The sequence below is a fragment of the Phocoena sinus genome, chromosome 13 (genome assembly GCF_008692025.1).
Source record: "Phocoena sinus isolate mPhoSin1 chromosome 13, mPhoSin1.pri, whole genome shotgun sequence".
NCBI classification, from domain to species: domain Eukaryota; kingdom Metazoa; phylum Chordata; class Mammalia; order Artiodactyla; family Phocoenidae; genus Phocoena; species Phocoena sinus.
Window position 1 is genome coordinate 17,615,179 of NC_045775.1, and position 22,065 is coordinate 17,637,243.

The window sequence follows — 22,065 nt, forward strand, 5'->3', positions numbered from 1 at the left end:
GAACCAAGCCAAGTGTCATTTCAAAGTCTCACTTCCAGGCAAGCTTTGCCCTCTGACCAGGAACCAAGCTGCAGGGTAGATGGGCCACAATCAGAGCTTCTGATAGACTCGAGATCAGGGAGGTTGCACTTGTAGTCAAATTGACTTAAATAGAAGAAAGAAAGACTGTGAAGGTGGCTGGAAAATACTTGACCTAAATTAACTACTTGGAGTATTGAACATAGCTCAAAGCCAGGTTCAAAAGCTGTCTCTACACTTCTTGTCTGGATCATACATCTGGCCTGTTTAGAGAAATAACAAGGAGAGATGCCTAGCTTAGGTGGTGGGGGTAGGTGTGGCACGAGGGGCTGAGCACAGGGTGAGCCACTCTCACCAAGAGCCACAAGCCAGGTTGGGCCCCTCCCTCATCCCTTCTGCCAAGTATTAATGGCCATTATGGAAGGTGGTAAAATATAGACTAATGTAGATGTAATGTAGAGCCTGCTGGCTTTGAAGTCAGACCATTATGTTTTCAAAATCTGGCTTAGCACTTAATAGCTGGGTGACCTTGGTCAAGTAATTTAACCTCTCTATGACTTGGTTTTCTCATACGTAAAATAGGAGGTAAGAATAACTACCTTTGTTGATTGTGAAGATGGGAATTATATATACAAACGTTCATACACATATATAATGCTTGGTGTGGCATAAGCCCTGGCATATGATCAGCCCTCCGTAAATGGTAACTTTTTAGTCATTTTTATAATTGTGATTATTACATGAAAAACTGCTTATTTGTGCTCTTGCTCTGATCTACCTCTCATCATCTCTATGAAAACCATCTGTGTAGTATCAACCCCTAAAAACAAACAAGCCCCTTTTGTATGGAATAGAAAGCCAGCAGAGGGCCAACACTTAGTAGATACTCAACATTTCAATTTCTTGAATTGAACCCAGTTGTGCCCAAAATTTTATATCCATAGGCAGCTTCCTTGGTTTGCTTTATTGGCTTTGATATTCCTCTAAAAATTAAGCTTGGCTTACTCCTGCCTGGAGCTTCTGAGTGTTTTGGCTGAAGTTATGAAATGTGTATGACTTTTTCTGTATGAAGAGCTTTATATTTGATCATGTGCTTTCACATAATTATATTAATACTGGGTGAATTAGAAAAAAAGAAAAGAACAAAACTGATGGATCACATTTCTATCTGTATACTACCCATTTTGGACTGGTCTTCTGAAAAAAGTAGAAGAGACCCACAAAGAGGCTTCAGAATTATAGCTATGGATGAGAGTTTAATATTGTAGAATACTAGTGTCATGGCTTCTAAGGCTGTGGCAGTGTCTTAAGATTAGAAGGGAATTTAGAGGTCATCTAGTCCTACCCCCACCCCAGGCACTGTCTGCCAGCTCCTATCAGGGAAACTGTGAACAGCAGTGGCTCCACAGGCCCTGGCACCAACCCCAGTTCATACTGCCAGGCCCTGGGGCACCAGATGCCCACAGCTAAGGAGGGTCTAAGGAGGGTCTAGGGCTGTGAGGATCGTTTTGACCACTGCATACCAAGGAGTCTTGCCTAGTTGTCTCCATCCTACGAAATTAAACAGTAATGGGCAAGGTTTATTGAATTAAATATGCTTTTAAGGCATAGAGCTTGAGAGTATATGTGTGTTCAGACGCACTCACATGCACATTTCAAAGTCTAGATTCAGTTAATACTCACAACGAGGACACACAGTGGGCACACAGCACAGTGCAGTTCACACACGACCTCTTACTCCTGCAGACCACATATTACTTTTTAAAGAACATCTGATACGCTTACTAACATAGATTTCATTTAGCGCACACTTCCTTCGTGAAAATGTATCTTAGGGCGTGCATTTGTAGTGCCTCCTTTATATCCCTGGGAGTGAGGGGCTGGAGGTAGAGTCACCATCTGCAAGCTTAGGTAGTTTAAGCCCCAGTCTAGGCAGTGACCAGGTGAGTGCATGGGTTCCATCCTGTCCCTGCAAGGGCTAAGTTTCTACAGAACTGGGCTTGGGTGGGGATATCTGCTCCCTTAGCTGCATGCCCAAAGGTCTATTTACATTTTAAATCACTGTTGTGTCATCAGGTTACATTTAGATAGCTGCCAAGTAGTTAAGTTCAGAATTTTTACTCTGAACCGTAAACAGTTTACTTTTCAAATAGCATAATTTTTGAAGTTTTTATTCCTCACCATCACTAAGAAAGCTATCAAGTTTTGGAATTTCATGGAGAAATGTGAAGTGGCCTTTGTAAGCGCCAGATGAACCCTCTGAGGCCTGACATTCTCAACGTGATGGCTCTATTTACATATATATTGTCCTTCCTAGGAAATGCTAGAGGTGTGGATTTGGGATTACTGTATCTAGACAGCTCTGGCTGCCATAGGGGCCTTGTCTTTCTTATATTCATGTATGCATTCATTCATTCATTCACTCATTTATTTATTCATTCAAAAGAGTTTATCGTTCGTCTTTGATATCTGGGGAAGTCTGGGCTCTTGTTCTGCCATTAAGGAGGGTGTCAGGAGTCAGGAGTCAGGTGCCTAGAGTAGAGAACCCAAACACTCAGGTTGATAAGAACATCGAACCTTAGCAATTTTTATCCTGCCCAAAGAATTTTCAGTCAAATAAAGAAATTGTATGGCTGTTCACCTGTGGTTCATTTTGAGTATCTGAGATCCTTCTAGAGGCCTTCTCAAGATAACCAACTTGTATTTATCCTTGCATTAGACTGGTTTTTCCCTTTGCCTCCCTTCTCCTTGGCTTGAGTTTTCTGGACTCAGCTCATTAAGTCTTGCTGAGAAGGCAAATAAAGCTCCCCTTCAAAAATGGGGCTGAGGAAGGAGCAGAATTTCAGGGCGTGCCACGCCTGCAGTGAAAAAGTTATACCAGCTCCGGTGTCTACCACGGTTGCCAATAACTCCAGCAAGAGCGGCAGCAGTGATGTTAATTACAATGATCTGAGCGGTAATGATGTCGCAGGCTCTGGACTAAGGGCAAACATGTATCAGTCATCCAATGGGATGCTTACAAACCACCCTGAGAAGCGGATTTAGTGTCCCCTTTTTACAGATGGTAAAACTGAGAGCACAGAAGTCACACCGGCTACCCAAGTCCCTCCTCCAGGCAGCTGAGGTGCGATTCAAAGCAGCCATTGGGCTACGCTACCTCCCTCAGCCAGTTACCATAGCAAAAAGGCAAAGAATGGAATTTTTAAGCTGGAGTTTTTAAGCTTTTATAATGTCCCCATATTTATTATGTTTCCTCATTTTGCCTGTAGTGTTAATCAGTAAGAGTCAAACAGACTCTGACATTGAAGAATTCCAAGGGATATAATGAGGATAAGGACAGTAAAAAGAAGGCAAAGGTAGTCTGAGTTGATAGATCCTGCTTCAAGGAAGAAAGCAACCTGAGACCTAGATTTAGGAAGAGTTTCTGGGATATAACCATCACAAGGCCTCTATGCTTCCCCACAAACATCTGAAAGTTTTACAGAAGGATAGAGAACCTTACTACATAAAGAATGAGAAGCTTAAATCAAAATACAGTTTTTGGATTTGTTCATTGTTTTCCATCACTTGACCTACTTAGTGCTCCTTAATCAGGAATACATACATAGCCATGCAGCTGAGATTGAGCACACAAATTGAGATGAAGAAAGATGGTTAGGAAAGTATCTGGCTGGTGTGCATTCAGTTCATTCATTCAAGAAATGAACAGATTCTGAGGCCCACTTCAGGGCTGGGTGCCAGGATCAGCAATGAGAGAACAGGCAAATAAAGCACAGCACCCTTGCCCTTGAAGAACTGATAGAGTATATTGTATCGGGGTGGGAGGAGTAACAAAGATGATCCACTCAGAGGAGTAAAGGCTACACACTCGTGTGTCAGGTGTGGGGGACACAAGGCAGTGGCTGAAATGTCTTAAGGCTATACATTTTCCTGGGTGACCAAAGAATAAGCACACGTTTTTGCCTTGGCAATGTGGTTCTCACACATGGGAGTGGAGAAAGCCAGAATGCGAGCACATTCTGTGGAGGAAGAGATAGAGAGATGCTCAGAGCTTGCACCTCTCCCTGACAATGAGAGAGCAGCGTGGAGGGCCAGTTCAAGGCAAGCCACAGGTCCACGGATGGGGAAAGATTTAAATTCCCGAAACAATCAGGTCACATATGCACTGGGCAATTGTGTTAACCTTCACATTTACATTTTTGTTTTAAACAACGTAGAGTGGCAATGGAGAGATGAGGTCTGGTAAAGAGTCACTAGGGTGATAATACTTGCTATTAATGTTGAAGGCTGGGAACAGTATATCAAGGAAAAAGGAAAAGAATAGAATTCCAAGTGGAGGAAACAGTGTCTTCAAAGAAGGTGAGGGAGAGCAAGGTGATTTGTCCTCCTGACACTCAGGGGTGGGCCTTCCTTCCACTCAGCGTCACCACAGGTAAAGGAAGATTCCAACATTAGTTGGTACCTTAAGGTGTGTCTCCCACAATAATACTGAAAACAAAAAGCACATTATTTTTCTTTTGCAAAGGATTGTACCCCAATCATCTAGTTCCCAAAGGTGGAATTTAGATCATGTATTTTTAAAATATTTATGGAACACATTATAGTCCTGGCCCCAAGTAAATACTGATGTGAGAGGGAAAGAATCTGGGTCGGGGGTGACAGAGCTGATGTTGTACCTCATAAGGCATCAAGCTAATGGTCCAGTAATGTAGGCAGAAGGCACTCATATCTCTGAAAATAAGACAGTAGATAATAGATGTGAAGTGGTTAAAACAAGCCAGGTTCTTGAAGAGAGCAGACCTTGGAGGAGGAGGGGGCACTCCTTCTTTGCCAAATGAATTAAGTGGCTTGACAGATGGGGCAAGGAAGAGGGTGTTGGGCATTCCAGGAAGAGAGCATGTTATATAGTAACGCAAAGAGCCACCAGTGTGGGGTAAATTTGGGAATGATAAAAATTATGTAAAGTATATATCAGGGACTCCCAGAAAAGAAAGATTAGAGCCAGATTCTAGAGGGCTAGGCTAAGCTTAACTTTTAGTAGACAATCGGGGACCCTTGAATTTTCTTAAGCAAGGCAGTGACTTAAGAAGATGAACCTGTCAGGGAGCATGGAATAACTGGCGTCCAAGGAGCAGAGAGGCAGAATGTCCAATTGAACCCCTATCATCTGAGACTGAAATGATGAGAACTGGACCAGAGTTCTGGTGGTTGACATGGAGACGAGGGAAACAAATGGAGAGATGATTAGAGGTGATTTATACCGTGTGTGAAATATTGAATGAAATAAAATGTGTGAAGGAAGGTGTAATGTTATGGAGAAGGTGCTGAGGTGGAACAAGAAAAAGGATGTTCTTAACAATCGTTCACAATACTAAGCATGCCTTAGAAGAGTTGTGGAGAATGCGGTTTTAGAAGGATTGGGGAAACCACTCACATGTTGCACACACAGCAACCCCAGTACAACCATCCCAGGGTGGTGACTGCTTTTCTACAAAAGCACTAGCTACTTCCCTTTCCCTGAGCCTATCCAGTCTTCTCCTTTCCTCCACACCGCCTAAGCCAGAAGGACAAAGAAAAGCTAAGCAATCTGTGGGATGCCATTCAACATATAGTTTATTCAGGGCAACCAGGAAAGTATGAGATGATGTACCAACTCATCCCAAACCTGTCCCTGAACAGGAAGAAAAAAATCTCAAGCTATACAAGGTTCTATGTGAAAGCAGGTAGGAAATATTTTGAGAAGTAAGGAATGGAGGGTAGTGGGATTGAAGCATTGGCATCACATCTGTTTCCCGATGCTTTATCTTCCTTATCATGGCTCTTGGGAGCCCTACTGAGAACCACGGGGATGGGAGAGCACTCTGGAAAGAGTACCCTGAGAACCACGGGGATGCCAGCACTCTGGAAAGAGTACCCTGGGGAACCATAGCATGTTTATGAACATACTATGGTCCTGTCTTTTCTAAGAAAAAGTAGGTTGTGTCGTCCATAACCCTTCCCCTACTCCTTACCCAAAGGCTAACATCCCAAAACAATACTAAATGATGAGAAGTTGCACACAAGAAGCTGCAGGAGACCCTGCCCCTTTAAACTGAGTTCATCTCCTTGTGCTGAGTTAAACTTTTGTCCCTATTTTCAGTGGGAGCAGCCTTTCAGAGACCTAGTCCACCCCACACCTAGCGCCTTTCAATAGCTTCCAGACTCCTTGTAAGTCATGGAGATTTACTGACTTCAGAATGATTCCTTAAATATATTCTGCAGTCAATGAACCTGAGGACCTAAATAGTCAATAATAGAGAAGGTTTTGTATGTGGTTATTTGTTGTGTCCCTCGAGTGATAATAAGACATTGGTCTTCAAACTGTTTCTCAGTTACCTGGCGTGGTCTATCTGCAGAATCTCCATTGTAAATAAGTGGCTGCCTCTGAAGACAAGACTAGAAAGCAAAGGTTAAGACGATGACATCAGGAGCCCCATATTCTTGGAGGCTGATGCTTCTCTACGGACTATGGATATTTAAATGCCACGAAGTTTGTGCCCTATTTTAACTGAGCCACCCCAGTTGATGAATGTGCCTGTTAATTTATTTAGGAGTTGGTTTTTCTTTAAACTATGACATTCAGTTTCCCCTGAGATGCACCATTCCAAAATCAATGAAGACCTATGACTTATATTTATATGCAATTCAGTGGGAGAGAAAGAGATTTTTGAATCCTTGAGGTACCTCCAGCTCATTAATTAATTATTGCTATTAAATGAGTGTCTACTATCTGCTGTATACCAGTCTAAGTGCCAGAGAATATATATATATATACACGCACAACCAGTCTTTAAGAGGAGTAGATAATCCTGCAATCCTGCAGGAAATAAAGATCAGACAAGGAAAGTAGAACTGTGACACAACAGCATTAGGAGAGGAGAATTTGAAATAATGCTAATAATAATAATAGCAATAATCATAATAAAACGTATAAATAGCATGCAGCGTAAGTCAAGCACTAGTCTAAGTATTTTGGATACGGTAATTCAATGAATCCTCTGAACAGCCCTGTGAAGCAGATGCAGCATTTATCTCCATTTTACAGATAAGAAAACTTAGCTCATGGAAGTTATGTAACTTATTCAAGGTGATAAAGCTAGTAAATGGCACGGCTGGGTATTGAACTAGGCTTATACAGTTTAACTCCAAATGCCATGCTCTGAACCACTGTGTTATTGGAGCATGGTGCTGAATGTTCAGGAAGGCTTCTTGTGGGAACTAGGTTGTAGGTCAGTCCTAAAAGATGAGCTAGGATTTAGAAGTGTGAAGAAGAGCAAAAACAACATTCCAGATAGCACTAGCAATCTGAGCCTTGTTTTGGAGGCAGAGGTAACCACACAGGAGTAAACAGCACAGTGATTAAGTGTGTGATCCCTGGAACCAGACTTTGTAGCTTCAAGTCCTGGCGCCACCACTTACTAGCTCTGTGACTTTGGACAAGTTCCCTAACCTCTCTGTTGTCTTGCGTTTCTTCTCATAAAATGGGCATAAGAAATAGTACAGAATGGTAAATTGATAAGCACTTGTGAACCACTTAGAACCACCCCCGATGCATAGTAAGTGTTGTATTAGGCTTTTCTGAGTGGGTAAATGTAAATTTGGGGCACTGAGAGACAGACCTGGCTAAAAAGCTAAATGACATTCAGCTGCCCGTCGGTATGTATCTTCCCTTATTTCCCTCACCTTTCAAGGACCATCTCCTTGGCATCCCAGCATAATTTTTGCTTGGGGATAGAATTAGAGAACAACTCCTAGCCAAACCCTGTGATAAAGGACACCAGTGCAATTGCCAACAAAATAACCACAAACATTCACCCAGAGCCTACATGTTTGTTTTGAGAAGGAATATGGGTCCTCTCCAGCTGGGAATGTGCAAAGTACTTTTAGGTGTAGTTAGTAATTTAAAAAAAAAAAAAAAAAAAAAAGGAACACGAAATTGCAGTTTGAATGCCTCCGGGTGGAACCAGCTGCATGGAAAGCCGTGGCTGTATCAGGCTCGTGGCTGGCTGCAGTGCAGGGCAGATATGGTTGGTTCCACTGCTCAGAGCAGCCCCAGGAGCGAGAGGATGAGTCAAGGGGGTCAGGAGCCCTTACTAGCTCATTAGTGCTTCTGGATTTAAAAGAGAGATTCCCAAATCCCAAGAGGTGGCTTACGGCTCGGAACAAAACCCAGTGCATTAACATCCTCGTATTCCAAAAAGCTCCCCAAAGCCCTGCAGTTATGCTGATAGAATGTGATTTATACCAAGGCGAGTGATGCCAAGGCCCAGACTGGGGAGGCAGCTGAGCAAGGGAATAATTGAGAATGCTATGAATTTCTCTGTTTGTGAACCTCCCGATTAAATAAGAGAAGTGCATCTCAGGAGTCTGGGCCCCCAGCCCTAGACCCTGCTGGCCTCTCTGCCACACTGTGCCTGTGGATGGCAGACCTAGTCTGTCACCGCATCAGATCTCTGCATCTCAGCTGAGCTCTGGGCAGCCCAACAGGTTTTGGAAAGTGCCACAGAGGCCATCTCTAAAACCCTACACTCTGAGTTTGCTATCTTCAGTGCAACGGTTACCCAGGAGATGGTCCTAGATCCAGCTCAAAGGCTGCTTCAGTTTCTTTTGGGAGGATATCCTTGGGAGGATGAGATGGGAACACGCTGGTGAAATAAGGAGGGACACAATTCACACGATGCAACAAAAATGCCCATATGCATGTTTGAAACGTTTTCTCCAGATCAGCAATATTACGAGTTCGCTTTTCTCTTACAGTCTCGCACAGCACCTCACGGTCACCACTGCAGCCCGGGCAGAGGATGTTAAGAAACAGATCGGGAGCATGCTCTCAGGAGTCAGGCCACAGTTTGCTTTCAGAGCGCTACTGTATTAGAAAATTGTTTACACATGTTCATAAGCTCCTATCTAAGGCCATGTTCAATTAGAGATCAAATGACTATTATTTTCAACTTGCGAGTCAATCAGTGTATTAGTCTAGACAGGCTACTTGTTGTAACAAACAACTTCCAAGTCTCAGTGACTTCATCACAATAGAGGTTTATTTCTCACTCTTGTCACCGTCTAATGTGGTGGGTGCAGAGGGGGCTCTGCTCCACAGAGTCATTAAGGGATTCAGGCTTTTCAGATATAGTGGATCCCACCATCTCCTAGGACCTTGGCATTTTACACTGGTTTCTCCCTCTCCCACTGGCAGACAAGCAAAAAGTGAAGGCGTTAGGAGCCAAATTTGGAAGTGACATACATCACTCCCACCCACATTCTATTGTCACATGGACAGCATTTCCACAAAGGGGAAGTAGGAAAATATAGTCTATCTCTATACGCAGGAGGAAAGGGAATTAACAGAGCTTAGTGAACACTTCCATTGTCTGTGCAGTCAGGGAGGCTTCCTGGAGGGGGCGCTACCTGAGTGCTCTAGGGATGCACGTTCTTGTAGCCTCCCCTGCCTCTCAGGTTGGAAGTAACCTCACAGGTAATTTCAGTCACTGTCTCACAGTTCAGCAAAGCAGAAGCTGAGTGCACAGTAATTGCTTGGACAACATTTGGTGTTTGATCTTAAATGGGATCTAGAGGGAAATGCAGCAGACAGAGGGGCTGAGGGTGGACACTGGACCCAGGGTCCAGAGCTTGGCTATTGATACTGCCTGAGTGGGAGTGAGAGAAACGCTGGCAGGACCCCTACACATTAACTCCGCTAATGGTGGGCAGGAGGGTGGGCAAAGGAATCTGTCCGATGCTTTGCAGCTGTTGTGTGTATTAGAACTATCTCCTCTGCAGTGAAAATATCTAGACAACTTCTGCTGAACACCATGTGTGTTTGACAGTCACCTGATTTGGTTTCACCAAACAGTATCTGGAATATATAATCTGAGACATATGTAAATACTCATTCATAATTAGCCCATTGTTGCTCCTTTTCTCTGGAGTTAAAAGATTTCTAATCTTGGGCTTCCCTGGTGGCGCAGTGGTTGAGAGTCCGCCTGCCGATGCAGGGGACATGGGTTCATGCCCCGGTCTGGGAAGATCCCACATGCGGCGGAGCGGCTGGGCCCATGAGCCATGGCCGCTGAGCCTGTGCGTCCGGAGCCTGTGCTCTGCAATGGGAGAGGCCACAACAGTGAGAGGCCCGCGTAACGCAAAAAAAAAAAAGATTTCTAATCTTGCAGTTTAAAGATCCCACTAAAACTTTTCGATGATAAATCTCTGCCTGTGTTCTCCCTATAGTTAGAGTCCTATGGCTACAAAGGCCATGAGAGGTCGTTCGACCCTTTTTCCATTTTCCTGGAAAGACCCCAGTTAATGACAGGAACATGTCTTGTTTTCAGTACCACAGAAAAGGATAAAACACAGGGATGTGTCTTGTTTTTAGGACCACAGAAAAGGAAAAAACACAGAGTATCAGTGCATGAAGAGCCCAGGGCTGTTCCAGTCTGCTAAGACTCACAAAAAGAGGCTACTTGCCCCTCTGGAGGCAGCGACAAGAACCTGAGCCCCGGTTGCCTGGGCCCTGCCTGAACTCCTGCTCTCCCCCGGTTGGAGAGCATCAGCCCTGTATTCCTCTGCTCAGACTATCATAACAAAATATCACAGCCTGGGGGGCCTCAACGACAGAAGTTTATTTTCTTACAGTTCTGGAGGCCAAAAGCCCGATACCAAGTGCCAGCAGGTTTCGTGTGAGGCTCTTCTCCTTGGCTTTCCTACGATGTCTTCTTGCTGCGGCCTCTTCTCTGGGTGCGCATGTGGAGAGAGCGAGCTCTGGTGTCACTTTCTTTTCTAATAAGGACACTAGTTCTATTAGATTAGAGGCCCATCCTTATGTCCTCATTGAACCTTAATTACCTCTTGGAAGGACTTATCTCCAAGTACAGTCACATTGGGGGTTAGGGCCTCAACATGTGACCTTCAGAGGGATGCAATTCAGTCCATAACAGCCACTCACTCGTGAGGACCACTCAAATCCTGACACCGCTGTGTAGAGCTGGGTGGAGCTGAGCATCACACGTGGGGGTCTACCTCTGCCTTGGGGTCCAGATCCTCATGCTGTCTCTCAGTGATCATCACCCCCCTCAGTTAGTCCTGGATCCCTCCCTCCATCCTCCTAAACTAATGGTAATCCCCTGGCTGTCCAGAGGCAGTCTTGCCTGAGGAATTGACAAATTTCTGATCTAGACACCCTTGGTGACAGCCTGCATCCCTGTCTTCTCCCCATCTACAGGCTCTGGCCCAGGAAAACAGGGCTGCAGCTCCCACCATCGGCCGCTTCAGGATTCTCACTGATGGTCAGCCCTCCCTGGAGCAAATATTGTCCATGGTCACATGGAATCCCATGAATTAGATTGCTGAGTCCTGCCTGACCTTATCCACCACCTGGTGGAGGTCGTTTATTCCTCAACAGATTCTGGCTGATCTCGGCTGACTCCCCAGCCTGTGTGAGTGGTGTGGCTCTTGCTTTTGCTGTGGGCTGAGAAGGGAGGGCAAAACATGGCTCTGATCTCCCTGAGGAGCTTGAAGCCACCTCACAGGAGATGGAGGAATCGCAGATGAAGTTGCTTAGTTTGAGATCAATCCAGGACAGTGGGGTGGAAGGCAAAGGAAGAAGGAGCCCAGAACAGGACGCCAGTCTTCTGTTTCCTGCTCCGTCAGCTATTCTGTGTGACTAGGTAACTGAGAGGCCCTGTCTGTGCCTCAGTCCCCTGAATGACTGAGTGGGAGCATGAACTAAACGATATGTTCAGTCTCCTCAGATCTGGTATGCCCTGCTGTGCCAACCCACTATCAGATCCTTTGTCCTTATCTTCCTGGCCCAGGACATCCAGGAGGGTTTATTCCAAAAGGCTTCTTGGACTCCACGCAGATTCCTTGGGCGTCTCCTAATCAGACTCACTCGCCTAGATTTCCCTGGATGGAACTGTGGCCCACCTACCTTCACGTCAAAGGCCTGTCTCATTTTCGAGGTCCAAAAAGATGAATGCTCAGCATTTTCACCAAGGGAAGGGAGTATTTCTTCCAGGAAGTTAATAAGATTGTATATCGTAGCCTTGGGGCACTGGAGAAGGGAAAGAAAAATTCCCTGAAACAACATGTCTCTTGTTTAATAAACTTTTATTATTATTATATATGAGTGTGTGAGAATGAGAAATCCATATCCATTCTTCGCGGTCACAGCGTTATTGGTTCTGAGCTTAAAAATTCAGTCTGGTGAATAACAGAATAAAGCACTGACTGACCAGTGGTTTTTAATATTCGGCTCTTCCAGGAAGCAATCTAATAGAGTAAGAGCTTATTGGAAAGTGTAGATGATGTGGAAATGAGTTCACAGAGGGATGGGCTGTCTGGGCTTCCACCTTGGGAAGGACAGGCAGGTATGACAGGTGACAAGGGCCTCTGTGATTGCTGGCTATGCTAGCTCAGTACAACACCTCGGCTTTGGGGAGTAAAATCAAGCTGATAGCTTTGTTTTTCTCTTACTCATCACCAAGTCCTTGTTTTGAACCCTCCTTCTACTGAGAGAATCTTTCTCCCCTGGAAAACCCTTTTGTTCAGGCAGGTCCCAGTCTTCTACCATTTGTGTGTGTGTGTGTGTGTGTGTGTGTGTGTGTGTGTGTGTGTGTGTGTGTGTGTATGTACATACATTGAGCCTCAGTGCCCATCCACCAGGGCTTATAGTCTCACCCTGAGCTCTCCCTGGGAGATAGCACACCCTGCTTCCTGTTGGAGCTAGGCAAGGGCTCTAACTAACATTGGCCCATCCTTGGACTCTAGAACCCCCTACATCCTAGGTCTAGACCGAGGTTTTTCTCTGGCCTGGGGATGGTGGTTAATAACTCTTTAAGAAACATCAAAAACTCTCTGTTTTCCACAGTGGCTACACCAATTTACATTCCCACCAACAGTGTACTAGGCCTGCCTTTTCTCCACATCTCCATCAGCGTTTGTTATCTGTGGTCTTTTTCCATATGAGCCAGCAATTCTACTGCCAGATATAGCCAAAAAAAAAAAAAAAATGAAAACACTAATTCAAAAAGATACGTGCACCCCAATGTTCATAGCTACATTATTTACAATAGCCAAGATATGGAAGCAAACTAAATGCCCATCAAGAGATGAATCGATAAAGAAGATGTGGTACATATATACAATGGAATATTACTCGGCCATAAAAAAGAATGAAATTCTGCCATTTGCAACAACACGAAAGGACCTAAGGAGTATGCTTAGTGAAATATGTCAGACAGAGAAATACAAATACTGTATGTTATCACTTGTATATGAAATCTAAAAGATAAAACAAAGGAATAAATATAACAAAACAGAAACAGACTTACGGATACAGAGAACAAACTAGTGGTTACCGGGGAGAGAGGGAAGGGGAGGAGCAACAAGATAGGGGGATGAGGTTAAGACATACAAACTACTGTGTATAAAATAAATAAGCTACAAGGATACATCATACAGCACTGGGAAATATACCAATTATTTTATAATAATTTTAAATGGAGTATAAGCTATAAAATATTGAATCACTATATTGTACACTTGAAACTAATACAGTACTGTAAATCAAGTATATTTCAATGAAAACAGAATGTAAAAAATAATAAAAACAAACCTGTTTCTGGAGCTCCCACTCTGGGGTCAGCCTCTCTCCCCTTAATTTCCTGAGCTTCCTTGTTATTATTCATAGCAACTGACTTTTGAAAGCCTGAACTAGATAAAACCTAAAATACTTTAAGTTTGGCTTTTCTGAGTACAGTAGCAGATATGACTTTCTTTAGATGTTAAAGTAGTACTTTGAGGTCAGGTGACATAAGGTAAACCAAACTCAATGACCCTATTCCCAGGAGACCGTGATGACAGTAGAGTGCGTTGGTGGATGTGTGTTGGAGGGTGGAGCAGAGGTGATATGATGCAGGGTATATTAGATGCTAGGGCCGCCAAAACAAAGTACCCCAGGCTGAGTGGCTTAAACAACAAAAGTGTGTTTTCTCTCAGTTCTGCAGGCTAGAAGTCTGAGATCAAGGTGTTGGCCGGGTAGCTTCTTTTAAGGCCTCTCTCCTTGGCTTGTAGGTGGCCGTCTTCTCCCTGTGTCATCACATGGTCTTCCCTCTGTACATGTCTGTGTCCTAATTTCCTCCTCTTATAAGGACTCTAGTCAGATAGAATTAAGACCCATCCTAATGACCTAATTTTAACTTAATTAAGTACCTCTTTAAAGACTCTACCTCCAAGTACAATCACACTCTGAGGCACTGGGGGTTAGGACTTCAACACACAAATTTGGGGGGGACACAATTCAGCTCATAACGCACGGGGTAAAGGAATGGAATCTGTGTGAGACACACACCAGAAATTAAGAAGTAAAATGTGTCATCACATTGTCTGCTGTCATCAGCATTCCTCTTGTACTGGGGTGTGCCTTCCCAGTTCTTAGCACCCAGGATCCCCGTCACCCCTCGGACCCCTCCTTCTGTACATCTTCTCCCAGCACATGAGTGGTGCAATGATTGATGAGGCAGAGAAGGTGAACCCACACAGCCCACAGGAGAATGAGCCTCTATCTAATAGGGAATTATAAATATTAACCACAGAAAATATTGTTTTGAAAAAGAAGATGTCCATGTACCTCTGAGATCATGTACAGGAAGCAGTCACTCTCACTGCCTCAGCCCAAGACTGGGATGATGAGGTTTATTCGGTCCCTGAATATCTGAATCAGCTACTTATGGCCTTCCTGTCTATTTTCCTCTAGCCGAAGACATTGAGAAACCAACACTCCCAAAATGCAGAAATGCCAAGTGGAGTCAAAGGAGAGCTCTTTGGACCTGAGTGGCTGTCTTTCCTGCCTGGATACAGAGACAAAGGTTCTTCCTCCCAGAGGAAGAGTAAGTATTGGGTTAGTGACATTCTGGGAGGGGCAGCAAGCTTTGGTCAGAGAAATGCAAACCTGAATTACATTTGGGAGCAACATGCAGGAACGCATCACAGTTCAACAGATTTAAGTGACTGTCCCAGACTTTAGATCTACTCCACTGAGTAGAGGGTTTAGGTAACAGGGTGAACTGACCCTTGGAAGGGGGAGGGCCCCTCCTCCCATCTAGAGCCTTTATGTCCTCAGGGAGCTCCTCCACGTTCCAGGCTGTTTCCTGCAGGGGCACCAAGGAGAGCAACAAAGCAGAGGAGGGGGCCTCATCCATCTCTGCTTCCTCTGTTTTAGATTTGGCGTGTCCTGGGGATAACTATGAAAAGCTGAAAGTCTTCTAATTTTTTGCACTGAGTTTTCATTACACTTTAAACATTGCCATGGATGGAATTAATGAGCAGAAACCTACTGAATATTCAGCCAGAATTCTCAGAACCCCAGCAGTCTTGACTCTCAGAGCTCAGGACCACTTGGCACTTAAATGATTCCTAACTTTGTTTCTGATTAGTACCAAGGAGTGCCTCAGTCGCCCTGGGGACTCTTTCACCTTCTACTCAGCCAGAAGCATGTTTGACTCACTCTGTTCTTTGTCTCACGGACATGGTTCAGGGCCAGAGGGTCCCTCAGAGGTGGGGATTTATGATTCCCGAGGACATGAGCAGCTGAGAAGATCACCCTTTTTATAGGACTATCTTCACACAAAGAAAAGCTGGCACTCTGCATGGATAACCAGAAACATCCTTCGGCCCCTGAAACTTTCCTCCTGTGTTCTCAGTGCCTAGAATTATATTACCAGAACTTGACTCCCTTAGGATTATAAGACATTTTGGTCTTTTAAAGTCCTTTATTAAAATGCAAAGATATCTAGGAAGCATGAAAACTTATAATATCAACAAGAATTTGAAGTCATTGAAGGCAGGAAAGATGCCTTAAATGACTTTTTTAATATATTAGATTCTTAGCCGCCCAGGACTCTCACAAGGTTAAGTCATTCCGCATAATCAAGGTGTTTATTGAAGAGTTACCTCTTATAAGTCTAATTTAAGTAATATGAAGTATCTTAGACAGAGATCTGGTCTAAAATGTTCCATGCTACCGTACCTTCTTAAATGCAGCCTACCAAATGCAATGAAACATTTTCTTGATAATTCAAGGTCATCATTATGAACTCCCACTACTGCCTTCTGCATGGATTCTCTACAGAGGGCTGGGTTGTTTGTACCTGCATGGCAGTTCTTGCATTTCCTTTTAAGCTTTCCGTCTTTTCCCTCTCATATAAGCCACTTTCACTGCTTGTTCATGCCGAAGTGTTTGCCTTAGGCATTCTTTCTCTTTCTAACCTATCCTTTTAATCACCTGTGGGTGGGAAATAAGATACCCAAGGTTTTGGAGGTCTGTGAGTAAAAGAAGAGAAGACAGGCTTTGAATAAGAATGTTTCCCATAGACAAAGGCAAGAATTTTATTATAGAACACACTAATTCTCACTACACAGATACTTTTGCTTTTTCTGTGATTGTCAGCTATTATTTGGATAAGTGAGGAAACCAGATATCCTGATGCATTTCAGGGGACGTGACTTTCTTTAGAAAGTAAGATAAAGAGATGCCGGACCTATAGCGTAATGGAAGGGGCAGGAGTTGGTGATCTCACTGCCCAAACTTGACTCAGTCTCACCAGCAATCCCTGCCCAGTCTGCAACACATTTCCTCAAAGTAAATTATTTTCCCAAGTGGACACTTTTGAGAATGAAAGGATGCAAAATTAATAATTACTTCAAGACAACAGGCATAGACCAAGACTGTCCTGGGCAAATCAAGACCTAGGGCCTCCCTATTTCTAGGAAACACTGCAGCAACATCAGCTGGTACAGAGAACTAAAAATGCCCTGGACTACTGCAAAGTTGGATGTGCATCACGGAAGCAAGCATAGACTCTTGTTGGGCAACTTCTCCATTTGGATTTAAGTTTACAGGTCATGGACTGTGACCAATGGCTAAGACTGACATCTTAGCAAAGCTAAAACCAAGATTTTATTATCCCTCTCATATTTTATATGCTTACCCTTCTACTTCCAAATACCACTAAGTTTCTTGGGTTAGCAAATAAAATGTGTTTCTGGATTATATTCCTTAAAGTATCTCTTCTAACGAGTATATGGACTTCAGCTGGGGCTGAAATGTTACAATCATTAAATCACACAATTTATCTAAAGTGCTTAGTCTAACATCTGGAATATAGTAAGTGCTCAGTTAATATTAGCTAAAGCGAATGCAGGTGCATTTGTGAGTGCATACACACACACACTCTCACACACATTTAACTCTGCTTTTAAACTAAAGCACAATCTGGCAACGTGTGTCAATATTTAAAATATCCTTTCACCTAGATATCCAACTTCTCAGAATTTGCCCTAAGGAGAAGCGTGTTTATCACAATGTTGTTTATAATATTGGAAACTCAGAATAACCCAATAGGACATTAGCTAAAAGAATAATATGGCATCTATACAATAGAATATGATACACAGCTCTTAAAATAATAAAGTAGAATTTTATTTATGATATGAAAAAGTCAATGATATATTATCACATGAATATGCAACTTACAAAGCAGTATTTATGTGTGTTTTTTTGGACAAAACAATGAAAGAAAAGATATCAAAAATACCTTGAAGAGGTATGCCAAAATTATATATCTTTTAAAAAATTTTAGTTATTTTCTCTGAATTATGAGATAACTAGTAATCTTTATTTTCTTTTTTAAATGTTCTGAATTTTGTTTCATACAAATGTATTTCATAATTATATATAAATAATATATATCCCATATATACATAATATAGATCCCAGGCCCTATTGAGAGGTGTGCCTTGGCTCCCTGGTCAGTATTCAAAGATGCTGCTCCTGTGTGCTCTCATAGTTTCCAGTGCCTGTAAAATTGTTTTTGCATTTACCCCTCTGCATTACAGTTTTCCTAATATATATCAGTCTTATCAACAAAACCATGTACATTTGAGGGCCAGCCCTTGACCTGATTCAACTTTGATTTTCCCTAGTATGCCCCCTGGCTTATAGTTTATGCTCAGTCAATGTTTGCTGAATGAATAGATGCATAAATGAGTAGGTCTCATGGCTTCTAGAACTAAACCAGTCTTCAGAGTCTAGTTAGAAAGCCATCAGAGAAGTGATACCTAACTTTACCTTCATAATCCGGCTGTATCACACAAGACCCACAGTCTAGGACCCCCTGGAGGGGTTCCCTCAGGTACACACCAAGTGCTCAATACTCATTTGTTGAAAGAAAGAATAAAGAATTGAATGGATGATAACGAAGAGAAGAGATTATAACAGCACCAGCTCCATCCGAAGCAGAGGATCTAGTAAGGGCTGGCACCAAGATCTGAACATCACTCTGAAATTAAAAGTCACAGAAGTGAAGGAATCTTAGAGATCAAATAATCCATCTTTCTCATTAAAGAGAGAGATGGCCCAAAGAGGTAAAGAGACGATGGCCCAAAGAGGAGAGATGATTTCCTAGAGACACAGGACAGTTTAGCAGCAGAATCTAGTCTGGAACCGGAATTCTCACCACTCCCTGCAAAGCTGCCTCTTTCCTCAACCAGCGCCTGAGGTTTCTGTATATTTCAGCATGCTCTAGTTTTCTAGCTGGACAAATAGAAGGCAAAATCAGGATGTTCCCTATTCATCTGTTTGTCTCTTTTCTTTTCTTCCATCCACTTTATATGCTGTCTGAACCGAACCCCCTCCCAGAGCAACTGCCCCTCTGAAGGCAACCTGCAAGCATCCAGAGACCCAGCTGCCCCAGGTGGTGAATCTCACCTACCAGGGTTTTGTTCTGTTGAAGAAAAGCAAATCCTGCATCAGGCAACAAATACTTTCTGATTCTTGAATAATTGAAAGGCTGGGCCCCAAGCTGCAGCAGGCGAAGAACTGATTAGAAATGGAGAAGGGGCAGAGGGGGGGCACCAGCAGCCAGCATCCCGCCCTGAAGTTAGGGCACTCCACAGGGAAACCGCCTCCCTCAGGACCTGCGGCCAGGGCCCAGGCCTGTTTTGGGGACAGCGGGAAGAACTATGCAACCATTCGCATCTTCATAATTCCATAGCAAGCCTCTGTTTCTGCTACCAAATTAATCTCTATGGTGAAAGCAAGAAAACAGAGATCACTTAATGTACCGCATCACTAAGCCTGTGAAAACTGACCAAAGGAATTGAAAGTATGACTCAAACAAATGTCTTCATATTATCTTCAGATGGACTATCAACGAGAATAAGCCCATTCTCAGCTCACATATGAGCACTGAGACAATACAGACCTTCTCCTCATTTTCATGCTCTCCTTGCCCAGGTCAGATGAAAAAGATAAACCACACCTCACATTAACAGCATTTTTCAGCCTTATAACCACGGCACCTCTTATATCCACTCAATGAGGCAGACAGAACAGAGATCTCCTTTATCCAGGGGGAGATCGAAGAACACGATAGGAATTGGACCCAGGACCTGCAGCTCACGCTTGTGTTACCCTCTGGGACCAGCTCTCTCCCGTCTTATATGCGTCCTGCCCATGCTCTATATGGAACCACAGCCATTTCCACAAACTTCAGGTTCAACCAGATCATTCTTCTGTTACATCTATATTTTGTCAATAATTTCCCATTGCCCTCAAGATAGAGACCCAAGTGCTGAAGAGGGTTCAGGGCCTCCTCATTCCAGTCCGCCTTCAGGTTCTCAGCATGCACGATGCCCCCCACAGTGGGCATGACCCCAACCACAGCAACTTCGGCCCTCCTGGCCTCGGAAGTGCCAGAATCATGGCTCAGGTCCTTCACGTGTGTGTCCGCCAGACCTGGAACATTCTCCCCTAGTAAACTGTTCCTCATCCCTCAAGGCTTTGATCCCTAAGGCTCTCTAACCCCTAGGGAGGGGAAGCCCCTTGTCGTACGTCCCTATAGTCCCTCCCTCTCCTCCCGGTTCATTTCCCTCGTGATTCCGGCTCCAGGGCCCTCTTCTCCATCAGACGGTGAGCCCCACGATGCTACAGGATCACAACTGTCTGGGTCATGTCGATGAACCAGCACCTATTACAATGCCTGGCTCAGAGCAGGGCTTAGTAAATATTTGCTGAATGAACTAATTTTTTAAAATGGCTAAATAAAAAGCAAAAAGTGAAACAGAATCAAAATCAGGCTACTAAAAAATCCTTACTGAGTATATTTGCATTCAGTTTTTATAATTGTTTAATGACTATTTATTTAGTGTCTGCTATGTGCCAGGAACTGCTCTAGGCACAGAGAAAACAACAGTGAAGGAAACAGGCAAAAATCCTTGCACTCAAGAGGTTGCTTTTGTTAAAGGAGACAAAAAATGAAGAAAATAAATGAAAGGTATAGTTTGTTAAATGGTGCTTAGAACAATTGGAGGGGTGATACAGGAGGAAACGGGATGTGTAAACATAGGTGCTGAGCACAGGTAGCTAAAGCTAATTCTCATGCTACCTAAGAAGTCCCCGAAGTCTGTATTCCGCTAAATTTCTTTTCTTTTTTATCCAATTCCCCTAATGGTGTACATTTAATTAGCTTTCTATTTTAGCTCATTCTGGGTTGATATATGGGTCAGGCATCATTTTTTCTCCCATCAAATTATTTCCTTTGGATACATTTCTAAACGGAGAATTATTTAATCAAATGTACATTTTTCAGACCTCACAAGGCACTGTACTTCCATTTTGTTATCACAAATAATTTTAGAAACTTACAAGGCCACAAGCAAAAATTGATGTACCGCTTTCATCATAGCATCAGCAGGGATGAGAACTATTGTTGCTTGTTTGTTTACAGTTGTTATTTTAGTAGATATGAAAATAGTATTTCAAGGTTCCTTTCATTTGTTCCTCTTTGATTCTCCCATTTTTATTTCTACAGTCTGATTGCCCGAGTACAAAGTAGTGTTTCTCTACCTCGTGGACAAGCATGACTGTGTTTCCTAAACTCAAGATCTTTGCATTTTCACAAGACAGCAAAGGCTGCGTGAAAGGCCAAGACAGGAAAAGAGATTCCACAGAATGACCAGACTTTTCCGTTAAGACAACTAGATCATGAAACTAGAAATGAAGTATGAAAAAGGGTGATAGGGTTCTGACCATGTTGGCAACATGTCAAATACTTAAATATATCAAATACTTAAGTCAAATAAGCAATAATCACATACAATACTAAGAACTAAAGTTGTGATGGTTCTCAAGCACTTATAGAACATCTATTCCTTTTGACCAGTTGAAGAATAGCCTTCAAAGGTAATGTTTTTTGCTCTTTATTTGCCTTTTTTTTCTTTTTCTTTTTCTTTTTTTCTGGTAATACACATTTTAATAAGATTGCAACACACCCGGTGGGGGTCACGGTGTGGCACTTCATTACAAGGACATTTTTTTGGTTTCATTTTCCATCCTCCAATGATCACCTTCAAGCAATACACGGGCAGCAGTTTCAGGTAAAATAAAGTCCTGGGAGACGCACACAAACGCACTGGCATTTGTCTTCTGACCTGTTCGTTTCGCACAGCCTCATTCTACAAAGTCTGTTCTGCTGGCTGGAATTTAACCAGAAGCTCTTCTCTCTTTGCCCTCCTTTTCTGGGGGAAAGAGTGAACCTGCCCATCACTTGGGGCACAATGATCCTTCCCCTGCAGGGGGCAGGACACGGCACATGGATACTGAGGACAATCAAGGCCAAGGACTTGCAACTTCTCTTGTTCTTTTTTCTCACGAAAGACTTCCAGAGAGGCTGAGTCTGCTTTCAAGTGAGGCACCAGAGTGCCAAAGCCCTAGTACGAGAAGGTATCTGGGAACCGGCTGTCATCTAGGGACCATCTCTGCCACTGACATCGTGGTATGCTATCGGAAAGCTCGCTCAAGCATCAGCTTTCTGTGAGCAGTTCACCGGTGCACATCACTGGGCCCCTGCACGGCCTGTGAATGTTCAGTTTTTCCTTGCATTTTCCATGGAAGAGTTTCAGAACGGCACCTGCTGGAATCCAGAGATGGTATCAAGAAGCCTCCCCATCCCA

The 22,065-nt window shown here is 43.4% G+C and overlaps 1 protein-coding gene across 24 annotated transcripts in view; it reads right to left on the minus strand.

Moving 5' to 3' along the window:
- The window catches only part of LOC116764761, a 430,466-nt gene that overhangs the window by 16,095 nt on the left and 392,306 nt on the right, over positions 1-22,065 (minus strand). For 19 of the 24 annotated variants that reach the window (XR_004353006.1, XR_004353007.1, XR_004353005.1 and 16 more), the window contains one exon: positions 11,984-12,106. The exons of the other annotated variants lie outside the window; for them this stretch is intronic. The gene's annotated coding sequence lies outside the window, so the exon portion shown is untranslated. The remainder of the gene's footprint in view (positions 1-11,983; positions 12,107-22,065) is intronic. 24 annotated transcript variants of the gene reach the window in all.